The 12,007-nt window shown below is 38.3% G+C and overlaps 1 protein-coding gene across 2 annotated transcripts in view; it reads left to right on the top strand.

Moving 5' to 3' along the window:
• The first annotated feature begins 1,122 nt into the window (after positions 1-1,122).
• Positions 1,123-12,007, top strand: part of RFX3 (regulatory factor X3) — a 324,392-nt gene continuing 313,507 nt past the window's right edge. Inside the window, exon 1 of one of the 2 annotated variants that reach the window (XM_027862977.1) lies at positions 1,123-1,159. The gene's annotated coding sequence lies outside the window, so the exon portion shown is untranslated. Of the gene's footprint in view, positions 1,160-2,011; positions 2,174-12,007 lie in introns of those variants that run through there. The other variant, XM_027862978.1, reaches the window with a different exon arrangement.

Here is a 12,007-nt window from a genome sequence, read left to right on the forward strand (position 1 = left end):
AGAAGAGTCTTCCTGACTCCAGGCAAGGCACTCCATCCACTGTGCCATTCAGCTGCCCTTCTATGGTCCATACCAGCTCTAAAACTATAATCCTCTATCATCTATTCCCAAACTCCTGGTATTACGATTATGATCCTTTATTTTACAGACTAACGGGGGTTGAGATTAGATGATTTACTCAAAGGCCACAAGATTTGCCTAGTGACTGTGCAGTGGAAAAACTGCTGGCATTTGAAGTTTGGGATCTGGATTCAAATACCACTTATTTACTTAACCTATCTGAGCCTTGGTTTCCTCATCCGTAAAATGAAGAAGGGTTGGAGGGAATTGTAGGGAGGGAACTAGATGCTTTTTTTAAAGGTCCTTTCCGGTGCCCTCTACAGCTACGATCCTACACCTAGGTTCATACCTTTTCTCACCATATGGCCTACCCCCTCATTCGTCACCTTATGACATTTTAGCGGGTGTTCAGGGCCTTCCCCGACACCCCCTCGGCCCCTCGTGTACGGCCAGCTGGAAGTGCTGAAGCCCTAGACCAGAGGGGCCGCCCCAAGTTATCATCGAAGCATCCAGAAGAGCCAAAGGCAGCAGCGATGTGGCCACGGCCTCGGGCCCACTTTGTACTGGCTTTGCAAATGCGGGAGCAGTTGACCCATCACCATGGCTAGCTCACGTCCTGGGAGAAATAAAACGGTCTGACCCCGGAATAACGGGTCAGAACTACCCTGGGCACGGGAGCGGGTCCTCCACCCGGGCTGAGTCGGGATGGGAGCAGGTGGACACACTTCCCTCGCCCTTCCTCCCCTCCTGGCCTGGGTGTCGGCAGGTGCCGTAACTCTCTCGTTCCACAGTTCTACTCTCTCCCAGCTTTGTAGACGAGGAATGCGAACGACTGACTCTCCTCGCGAACGAAGGCAACTGGGATCAAATCCTCCCCCACGCGCTCGGGTCTCTTCCTCACTTTTAAAATGGCGGCCGCGTCGCCGCGAGCTTGGCACGCGCACCTTCTCTACCTCCCCCCCCCACCCCGGCTCCCCACCTCCAGTTAGCTCTCTTCCCCCCCGCCCCCTCCCCCGTACACACACCCCCTCAAGCCGCTCGCCTCCGCTCAGTGCCCTCCGGGGGCCGGCGGGAGATCGGGAAAGCAGGAAGCTAGAAGGTGAGAGAGGGGGAGGGAATGAGGAAGAGAGGAAGAGACTAGGAAACTCTCGTCCCGCGCGGGACCAGGGAACCCTAGAGCGCCAAGCTGCTCAACGACTTGGAAGAAGGAGGAGGAGGAGGAGAAGGAGGAGAAGGAGGAGGAGGAGGAGAAGGAGGTGGAGGAGGAGGAGCAGCAGTACAAGCAGTTAGGGACGCCTGCGCCTCAATTCCAGAAGAGGCGGTAACATCCGGGCTACTGCCCCCCCCGGAAGTGACGTAGACGCAGGGGCGGCCACTCTCCGAAGCGCCCGTTTCGCTTTACCGCCTACCCTAGCCAGCGCCATGTCCCGCCGCCCTCTACCGTGACTGGTTTCTCCCGCACCCTTTCTTTCCTTTGAGACGAAGCGGAGGGGGTGGGGGAGGGGTTGTTCCCTCCCTTCAAAGCTATTCTGTTGAGCCATTAGGCTTTTTTTCTTGGAGACACGAAATCTCCAAACTCGTAAAGCCACCTTCTACTGTCATCTCCCCCATTTCCTAGTTTCGCCTGCCGAAGCAGTAGTGTCGGTTCGAAAGGAGCTTCTGGTTTCCCTCTCTCGCTCTTGGCCCCCCTCCCCCCGCCCGGGTCCGTTCCCGTCATTAGACTCCCTAGATTATCCTTCCCCCACGCCTTCTCCCCACTCCCACCGTGAGGTGTCAGTCACCGGGCTCTGAGCCCGCCTCTTCCGGCAGCGGCGGCTCTCAGGTTCGGTTGCCTCCTCCCCTCTTCCCTCCCCCACCCCCCCTCCCCGTGTGTCTCCCTCTCCCTCCTCTCTCCCTCTCTCTCTCTCCCTCTCTCTCCCTCTCTCTCTCTTTTGTGAGTTATAGCAACCGTTGCCTTGTGAATCAAGCGCCATAGTCACCGTAGTCCTGGCGACTGTTACCCATCAACAACAACTACTCCTCTCCTCCTCCTCCTCCTCCTCTTCCTCCTCCTCCTCCCCACCACCACCATCTCCATCACCCACCAACAACACCACAATAATCCACAGCCAAGGTGAATATTATTCTATATCTACATGTGTGTGGGATCGTGTGGATGTGTGTGTACGCGTGTGTCCGTGCGTGTGTATTTGTGTGTGTGTGTGTGTGTGTGCGTGCGCGCGTGTGTGTGTGTCTCACTCTTCTGGTGCTGCTGCTTCTCCTCACACCCCGGGGGCTGCTGCTGCCGCTGCTTGCTGCTGCTGCTGCTGCTGCTGCCGCTGCTTGCTGCTGCTGCTACTGTTGGGGCTTCTCTCTTGCTGGAGCTTGTTTACAATTTATATTTACTAACTATATAGACTAGGATGTGTGTGTACGTCTTGTGCCCCCCAGCCACCCCCCAAACCCCCGCCTCTCTGGTTGCACTTTAGGGATGGAGTGTGATCTGGGGGGTCTGTGGGGAGTGGGAGAGGGAAATACAGTTTTCTGATTGGTATTGTGGAATATTTCTGATCTCAAGGTTGAGGAGGAGGGTCAGGTGGAGAAACCAGAAATTTTCCCTCCTTTCTTTTTTCTTTTTTAAACCTGTATGTTTCCTGCTTTTTTTCAAAACCGAAATAGATTACAATGTGCAGGAGGAGCCAGAGGTATTTTTTGTTGTTGTTGTTCACTTGTAGGGCCTGGTATGGATTTTTTTCCCTTTAACCTCAAACACTGGTGAACTTTTCCCACCTCTTATTTCCTTCATTCTGTCCTCTCTTTGCTTTGTGATAAATGGGGTATTCTTCTTTAATCACCAGCAGTTTAATTGTTTTCTTTTTCTTTTAAAACTGTATTTTCTTTGTGCTGCAAACAGTCTTAATATCCATTGAGCACCCTTCTCCCTTCTCTTTCTCCCCCCTTCCACACCCCCCCCCCCCCCATCCACACACACACTGAAGCCAGGGGCCTCTTTACTGTGCTCTTGCTGCTTCGGAGAAACAGATTTTTTTAAAGTGTCTTTTTTTTTTGTGCTTGTGATTTAAACCGGATGCAGAGCATCTGTGATAGTTCGGTTAGTAGTTATTGACAGAGCTTTATCTTCATGTGGAGGTGGGAGGGGTGGTAGTGAGGTTCCATTTCACTTTGTTAAACCTCCAAATAGTGAAGAAGGTCTTAGTAATTTACATTGAGGTTATAAGACTTTAAAATAGATAGGACAGAAGAAAGCTTTGAGAGAATTCAGTTTATAATGGTATTTGTGAGTTATGGTACTTTGAGCTTTCTTCCCCCCTTCTCTGTTCATTTTCTTTTGAGAGTTGAAATTGAAGTCAAGTTGTTCATAAAGAATGTATGAAGCTTCTCAACTTGAAACGTGTGTATATTTCCCTTACTTTGTGGTTTAGATCTAGAGACGTCTCTTCTTAACATTTTCTTTGTATTTACTTTTTTGTTTTCACTGGACATCAAATTTGTTTAATAATCTTTATCAGTTTAGAGGGCCATTACTTCTGAAATATTTATATTTATATTTTTTTCTGTGTAGATAGATATAAGAGATTAGCTTTCAGCCGACAGGGTTGATCTTTAGAGTTAACCCAGTTTTACAATGCAAACTCCTTAAATTTGTATGTTGTGTAGTGTAACTTTTAATTAACTAATTAATAGGAAAGTGGAGTTAGTTTTGTTAATGTACATTTGTGGAAATAAATGTAATTTCCTATTTTAATTGCACATATTTTGTTTTCGTATTTGGAACTTGTTAAATCATGACTTGAATATGCCTTGGTTCCTTGTAACAACCGCAACCAAAAAGACATTGATTTAACTTTAACTGATAGGGCAGACTGAAGAATATGACAGTATTGAGATTGTAAAATGTTACGCAGGTTAAATAATTGTAATGCTTAAGTAGGACTAATCTTTTGCCAAATAAGAGTTGTGTTTCTCTAAGTTTTATTCCTTAAGTTTTATTTACTGTGAATGCTTTATATAAGTGTAGTCTGAGAGCAGTCTTTCTCAAAGGATCCCAATACCTTTATGGTTTATCTTTCTGGATGTCAAATCTGTAACTCTAACTTTGTATTCTTTTTTGCTCAGAGGAATGTCAAATGCCCCAATGGTTTCTGATCCTGAAGCTCCTGGGTCTCATAAACTCTTACCAAAGTTAATAGGACTTTTGCTTTCATTAGATACAGGTTCAGACTTTATGTCATTTGCATAATGGGGTTATCAGTAGAATGAGTAGACTATGGTATAATGTCATAGTTTAGTATTTTAATGTTCGGGATGCAAGAATTTGCATCATGTTAAGGGATTTATAACCATTGCGCACAGATTTGGGGTTTAAAAAAATTAGTGGCATGTTGACATAAGCACAGAACTTTCATAGATGTAGCAAAACTATTAGTTAAAAAGAGATTATTGGTAAAGTTACACTCACAGAAGATTACTTCAATTTCAAAGTGAGTCAACTTCATTTACATAGGCGTAAATGCTGAGGATACTGGCAGATTCGTTAACCCTAAAAATAATTACAGTTAATGTAGTGAGTGATTTTTGCTTATCATTTTGATTATTGCCATCTTAGTGTTTCTTAGGAAGGTTTGATAAGTAGATATTCTTAAGTTTTAGACCTAGCAAGTGATGATTGTGCCTACCATTCTTTAAAAGTACAGTGATTTGGGAGAAAAACCCAATAAAAATACTCATATATTATTTTATGTAGTTGAACATTTATGATTTAATTTGTGTTTTAATGCCCTAATATATTTAATACATATCTTGAGCATTCTGAATTCTTTGCAGTATTTGTCCTGGTTTGTTAGTTGAGTTAAAAGAAAATAGATAATTTTTGAGTCTTTCGATTATAAGTATTAAACCAAAATCCATTCATTACAGGCATCGTTCCCCAATCTTTTCATGAAATAGGAAAGTTAGGCCTACTTCATATAATAAATATTATGCCTTTTTTCCATTTTTTAGATAGATTTGTGCTATAATCATAAGATTTTTAAATGTTCCAAGTCTTTCATTCTGATGTACTTTATACCCTATTACATTAATAACATGGCTTTTGAAACGTTGAAATTTATTTTCCTTTTTTAAGGAAACAAACTAGAGATTCAAAATAAATGGTAGTAATCTATCAAAGATAAAGTCAGTGCTTTATTTGAATACTGGCACATGTTGCTAATTGGTAACTTTTTTTTAATCATTCTTTTAAAAATCAGACTGGAGTGTGCTTTTGGCTGAACTTTCTAACAGAAAAAAACTGTAGGCGGAATATAAAGACTTCACTTCTTTAGATTTTGAACGTGTGTTTTTCTTAGTTAAATGGTTAGGTAGCTCATCAGAAGTGTAGGAAGAGTAAAAGCAAACTTAGAACAATACAACAGGAATGCTACTCTTGATAAAGTTATACAGAAAATAAGAACATTCGGTAGGTAGGTACTTAGATTACTGAATAAATAAACTTAAAATTATGAATAGCATCATATAATCATTTTGTGTGCTAAGTATGGGGATAAAGAAAGTCATATCCTTGCTTTAAAAATTAATACTTACAGTTCCTCAAACAGATATTTTTGCTGACTGATATTATTTTGTACATCCTTAGAATGATCACCACAAAATACATTTTGAGTTCTCTACTCACAGGTGCATAGTGCTCCCATATTTTGGAAATCCAAGATTAAGTGGATTTGACTAAATCTAGCTTGTTAGGGACAGATGGCTTCTTTAAACAGGTGTCACTTTCATTTCTAGTGCATTGTGTTGGGACTTCCAGTGGCTCACAAAAGGGCTGTCTAAAGCAGGTGGCATCCTTTGCTTTTGTCATTAGTAAAATCTACTTTCAGAGCTAATTATTTTCTCAGGAAGAGGTACTTTTTAATAAATGTTTTTTTAAAATAGTTTAAAACTCTTGTAGTTACTAAACACAACATTTCATTTTTTTATATCTTTGTAAGTAGTATAACATGAACCCTTTTGTGAATCATTTAATTTTTGATAATATTGCCTAACTTCTTTTGAATACACAAAGCAAATTCAAAAGTTATCTGACAATTCAAATAATGAGGTAATTTTGCAGGGCAAGAAGCCATAGTAGTTGAAAATGAAATACAATTTAGTTACCATGACAAGTGAGCTCTAACTTTCACATATGATGTTGTATTTTTTTAATATAGCATATTGTAATGTGAACATTTTGTATCTAAAACAGGTGAAATTTTAGTAGTTTTATTATACCATTTTTTAAAACTAATTTATGGATGAAAACATTTTAAATCATCTTATTTGCAGATGTTAAGGTTTTCAGGAGTATTTTTAAAAAGTATTTTAGGATAAGTTTCAAAAATAAAATTCTATATTCAACTACTAAATAAAGCAACCTCCACCCATTAGTCTTTAAGGTCCCTTTTAATGCTATCCTCATTGTGGGAATTTTATATTTCTTATAGCAAATGCACCAGAGGGTGCTATGCTATTTGAATTGCCATCACCAAGCAACATGAACTTATTTGGACTTTTAGTTTATGGAAAAAAAGACATCTTTAAGCTTATATTGGCCTGAGATTGTATAAGAAAATTGAACATAATGTAGTTTTTAGAAGCTCTGCATAAAATATACCATTTCATTATTGATAATGTATCAGTGCAACATATACCAATATCAAGACCTAATCCTTATTATATAATTTAATTCAAAATGAAAATGTTAGCTTTACTTGTATAGTAGAGTGATTTTTAGTATGTTAATCTTTGTCTCCTTTAGTTTACTTAACTTGAGATTTGTCATTTTTGTAGTATGCATTCATAATATAGTGCCTTCTAAATTTGTTAATACACATCAATATTGTTCACTTTCATTTAACACATATCAGAAAATCAAATTTTGATAGAAATTGTGGTTTTATTTTTTATTGAATGACTTAAGGCTGTCATTAGACTGTACCAAAGAAGTGAAAACTTAATTGTTTCAGTTTAATTAAATTAATGTAAATGAACTTGAGAATTTATTTCATCCAAATTCACTCTGGTCCTGACTAATCTGGTTTGGGTAAATGGGGTTAATGTACCTATTCTATCTACTTCTGAGGATTGTTGTAAGGAAAGCACTTTGTAAACTTCAAAGCATTATTATGAGTTATTATTAATAGCTATCTAGAAAATTGTGACCTCCTTGCTGCTTTGTATTGTATTGATTTGGAAGAGTGGTTTTGGATTTTACATTGCCTTCTGGGTATGATCTTACAGTCAAGGGAAGTTTTATGGGGGGGCCAAAGAATAAAAATCTTGTACCATTAAGTTAGATATACATCAGTGTGGGCTGAAAGAACCTGGTACTGGTGGTAGTAGTAGTAGTAGTAGTAGTAGTAGTAGTAGTAGTAGTAGTAGTAGTAGTAGTAGTAGTAGTAGTAGTAGTAATAGCTAAAGTAGGCATAGAACTTTATAAATATCCCCTCATTTTATCCTGGGAGGTAAGTGTTATTATCTCCATTTTACCACAAGGAAACTGAAGCAGATAGATATTAAGTGACTTACCCAGGGTCATATAGCTACAAATTCAGAGATTGAATTTGAACTTGGCTCTGGATTTGAATCTAACTGCCTCTTAAATAAATGCAAGTAGTTGTGGTACTGTGAAAGGAGCACTGGCTTTGGAATAAGAAAACTTAGCCTTATCCTTGACCATAACTCTTAACTAGTTTAGTTGACTGTGACCTTGGGAAATCACACCTTTGAACCTCAGTTTCTTTATCAGTAAAATGGGGAGTAGTAAGGCTAGCATTACTCACCATGTAGGTGAGTTATCATAAGGAAAGTGCTTTGTAAATTTCAAAGTACTACATAAATATGCATTATTATTATTAGTGTTTTTCTCTTACTCAAAAGACCTTTTACACTATGTTATATTGGCAGCTCTTAACTGTAATTATTCCTAGAAGTGACTTCACATTAAATCATAGAGCTACATATATCCTAACAGGGAATGATGTATAGATATCAAAGCCACTAATTATAATAATGCATTTATATAGCACTTCAGCAAACATTAAGTGTCTGCTAAAGGATTAGACATAGTAGATGCTGGAATACAAATATAAAACTGAAAATAGCTCAGTCTTCAGGGAGTTTGTATTTTCCTAAGGGGTTTAAAGTTTGCCAAGTGCTTTCTTCACAACAACCCTGTGAAATAGACAGTACAAGTGTTGTTATTCCTCTTTTTTTGACCAGCATACTGAGGCTCTGAGAGGTTAGAAGATTTGTTCATGGTCACACAGCTAGTGGAACTCAGGTCTGTCAGTCACCTAATTTCGAGTCCAGCACTCTCCACTAGGGCATGCTGCACCCATACAAAATCCATAGTTTAGATCTGGAAAGAACCCTCAAGGTCTTAGCTCAATTTTCTCATTTTAAAACTGAGGAAAGTGAGACTCAAATAAGGGGAAGTAACAACCAAGATTATAGAGGTGGTGAATGGTAAAGTCAGTGTTGGAACCCCAATCTTTTAATTCCAAGGCCAGATTCCTTCTAGATTTTATGTTCATCTTAATAAAGTAGATGAGTCAGGTTTGCTTAAGAGTTCTTTGTTTTCTTCTCCCCAAAAGAATTAGAACTAATAAGTGTACATTCTCTCTCTCCTCTCCCTTTCCTCTCCTCTCTTATTTCCACTTCCCTCCCCGCCTCTCCGTTTTCTTTCCTTGTCCTTTCTTATACTAACTATGTGACCAGTAGTTACAGTTCTGGGCCTGGAGTCAGGAAGACCTGAGTTCAAATCCCACCTCAGACTCTCAGGGTGACCTGAGTTCAGATAGCACCTCAGATACAAGGTTACTTGTGTGACCTTGGGCAAGTCACTTAACCTTTGTTTGTCTCAGTTTCCTCAACTGTAAAAGGGGGTAATAATAATATCTACCTTCCACGGTTGTTGTGAAGATCAAATTAAATGATATCTGTAAAGCACTTAGTGCCTGCCAAGTAGTGGTAGCTATAATTATTATTAAGTCACTTAACCTCTCAACTTCCCAAGTAACTCTATAGAATATAAATTATAGTCCAAATGCTTATTTTCATCAGTGGAATGAATTTCCATATTGGAAGTTCCCTATACTAGTGAAATCATTGGTCAACCCCTTCACCTCACCCCAAAACATCTATACATCTCCTCTGTTTATCAGATTTCCTCCCAAAATTTCCTATCACAGTAAACATGACAGGCCAGAATGTTTTGTTTGAAAAAACTTTGCTAACCTCTGAAACTTTGTTATGCTGAAAGAGTAAGATATAATTAATGCATATTTAATAACCCTAAATCAAATCATATGTCTATATTCCTCAGCGTAAATTCTGTATTTTAAGTAGTTAACACTAAGACGATACCTATGTGATATGGACAGTCATATAACGTTATCTGTCTTTCTGTTTATCTGTCTGTATGTCTGTCTATCTGTCTATCATATAATCACAGTCATGATTCTTGATTGTCATCTTTCTATCAAAATGTAATTTCCTTTTCATATCTGCCATATCTGAAGATTTTTTTCTCTATACGTCAGTCAACTATATATTTTCATCAAAACTATTTCTAAGCCTTATATTAAACCATCGTAAAAATTCCTTACCAGTGGATAGTCTACTTAGTTTTTTGTGTAATGGTAGGTTCACCAGGAAATGATTCCCCCTGTTTGTTATTTCCTAGGGACTATTAGCTGCATGTCATAGAAGTATAAAATTTAAGAGTCAATGAAATGAATATTTTAGTTAACTTTTAAAAATTTCACAGAGATATTAGTAAAATAGTGTAAAATTGCATGTGGCAAGTGGTAATTTTGGCACAGTTGGTTTCTAATTTTATTTTTAGGTCTATTAAGGGAACTTTAAATATCAGATACATACAAAATATAAACATGAAAGAGGATAAACTTTATATAATTGACTCTCTTTGGATGCTGAAGAAAGGATAAGGATCCCCTTTCTCAACAGACACTTTGTGCCATCTCTTGGTTGCTGTTAAGTACTTCATTGTGTTTCTGTGTTTTGAGGTATCTTGTAGAAATTAAGTATTTACTTGGGAGTTAAGGTCATTTATAAATTCCTATAATTTTGCTTGAGCTATGTCTGATTTCACTTTTCCCAAATTAGCAATCTGATTTATTTGTTCTAGAGAAAATTGATCTGATAGTTTATTTGCTCTTTAAACTGAATTTTATGAAGAAATTCTTACAGCTTTATGTTTTATCTCTATTGAGGTCTATCTTTTCATATTGCTTAGATCACAGGTTTCAGACATGCAACCTGCAACACTCCAGTGGAACCCAAATCAGATTAAAATGTAATTGAGATATTTAACAATAAGTAAAAATATGATAAAACATAGATAATATTAATATGTGGGTTTTTAAGTCAATATGTGGCCTGCAGGGATTCTTATGTACAATTTAGTGGTTCCCATTTCTATTTAACCACTGGGTTAAATTATATGTTCTCTTCCATTTTTTTTTTTTTTTTTGATACACAACACTTCTGTCTGAGTTACTTTAATGATTTGGGCATTCCATAACACCTTATGTGATTCTTTGTCAAGTTTTTCAGTAAACATCTACCCATTACACTAAAGGGTTTTCCTTTGCTTCTTTTAATATTTTATTCATGTTGCCTGCCTATTATTCCTTGCTCTTCCTACTAGTCACCCTCCTTGGAGAGGCAGAATAGTACAGTGGAAAGAGCATTGACTTTGGAATCAGAGGACCTGGGTTCAGAACCTGCCTCTGTCACTTAACATCTATGTGACCTCTATGAGCCTCAGTGGATTCCTCATCTTTAAAATGATAGGGTTGTATTAGTTGGTCTGTTAGATTCCTTCTAGCTCCAAATCTATGATTCTATGATCTTCTGTGATGATGTCTTTTACCTTACTTGTCATGTACAAGTCATTTTTGGTAATTTGCTATGCCTATTTATACCTATCATTGAGCTTTCTTTTTTAAATCTAGAGCTTACCTTTCTTTTTTTCAGCATATAATATATCTAACACTTAACTTTCAAAACTGTCCTGCTTGTCTGTGATTCCTTCTTTAAAAAAATTTATTTTTGGTGTTTGGGAAATGAGTCCTATCCCTAGCCCTCTTCATGTTCATTTTACATTGTTCTTTCAATCAGCTGCAATTTTGATTCTGCAGAGGTCATGAAGGTCTGTGATTCACAGTCATATAATGGCACCAGGAGAATATTGGTGTTAAAAAGATTGGCTGTTGTGGCAATAAGCATCTTGGGACTATTGACAGCACTGTACAATTCCTCATATGCAATCTAGCTTGCCTTTTTCCTTCTATTCAATTCTAGTAGTAGCTTATTGTCATTACTAGTGCCTGTTCAAGATATATAAACAAACTGACTAATCCAATAGACTGTCAGTCATTTGCATGTAATATTGTGGATCCGCTTTAAGTTTTCTTTTTTCATTCAGTGATCAAGGATCTCATTGATGAGGCTCTGTAAGGTCCCAGTTCTCTGCAATCAGGGCAGTGTCATCCACAAACAGAACATTTGAGGAACTTCACTATCTCTAAGGGATCTCTCTTCTGTTTGATATATATAATTATGCTCAGCACATAAATCAGGCAGAATCTTAACTCTAATACCTCACCATCCACCCCCTTTCCTTTTTGAAGATAGATTTTGCATGTATTCTCTATGGATATAAAAAGAAAGCAGCTAAGAAATATTACTTGGATATGATGATTTATAACTTTTATCTGTGGTTTGCTGGGTAAACATCCCTCTTACTGTCTTCATCCACCTGACTATCTGACAGGCCATCTTTCTTTTGGTCCACGTTAATAAAATAGGCATGCATGTTATGCCAAGGGTGTTACTTATTTGGTCTATAAGCCATTAACTTGGCATTATACTACTGTACTTGGAG

The sequence above is a fragment of the Vombatus ursinus genome, unplaced genomic scaffold (assembly GCF_900497805.2).
Source record: "Vombatus ursinus unplaced genomic scaffold, bare-nosed wombat genome assembly UNPS02014770.1, whole genome shotgun sequence".
NCBI lineage: Eukaryota > Metazoa > Chordata > Mammalia > Diprotodontia > Vombatidae > Vombatus > Vombatus ursinus.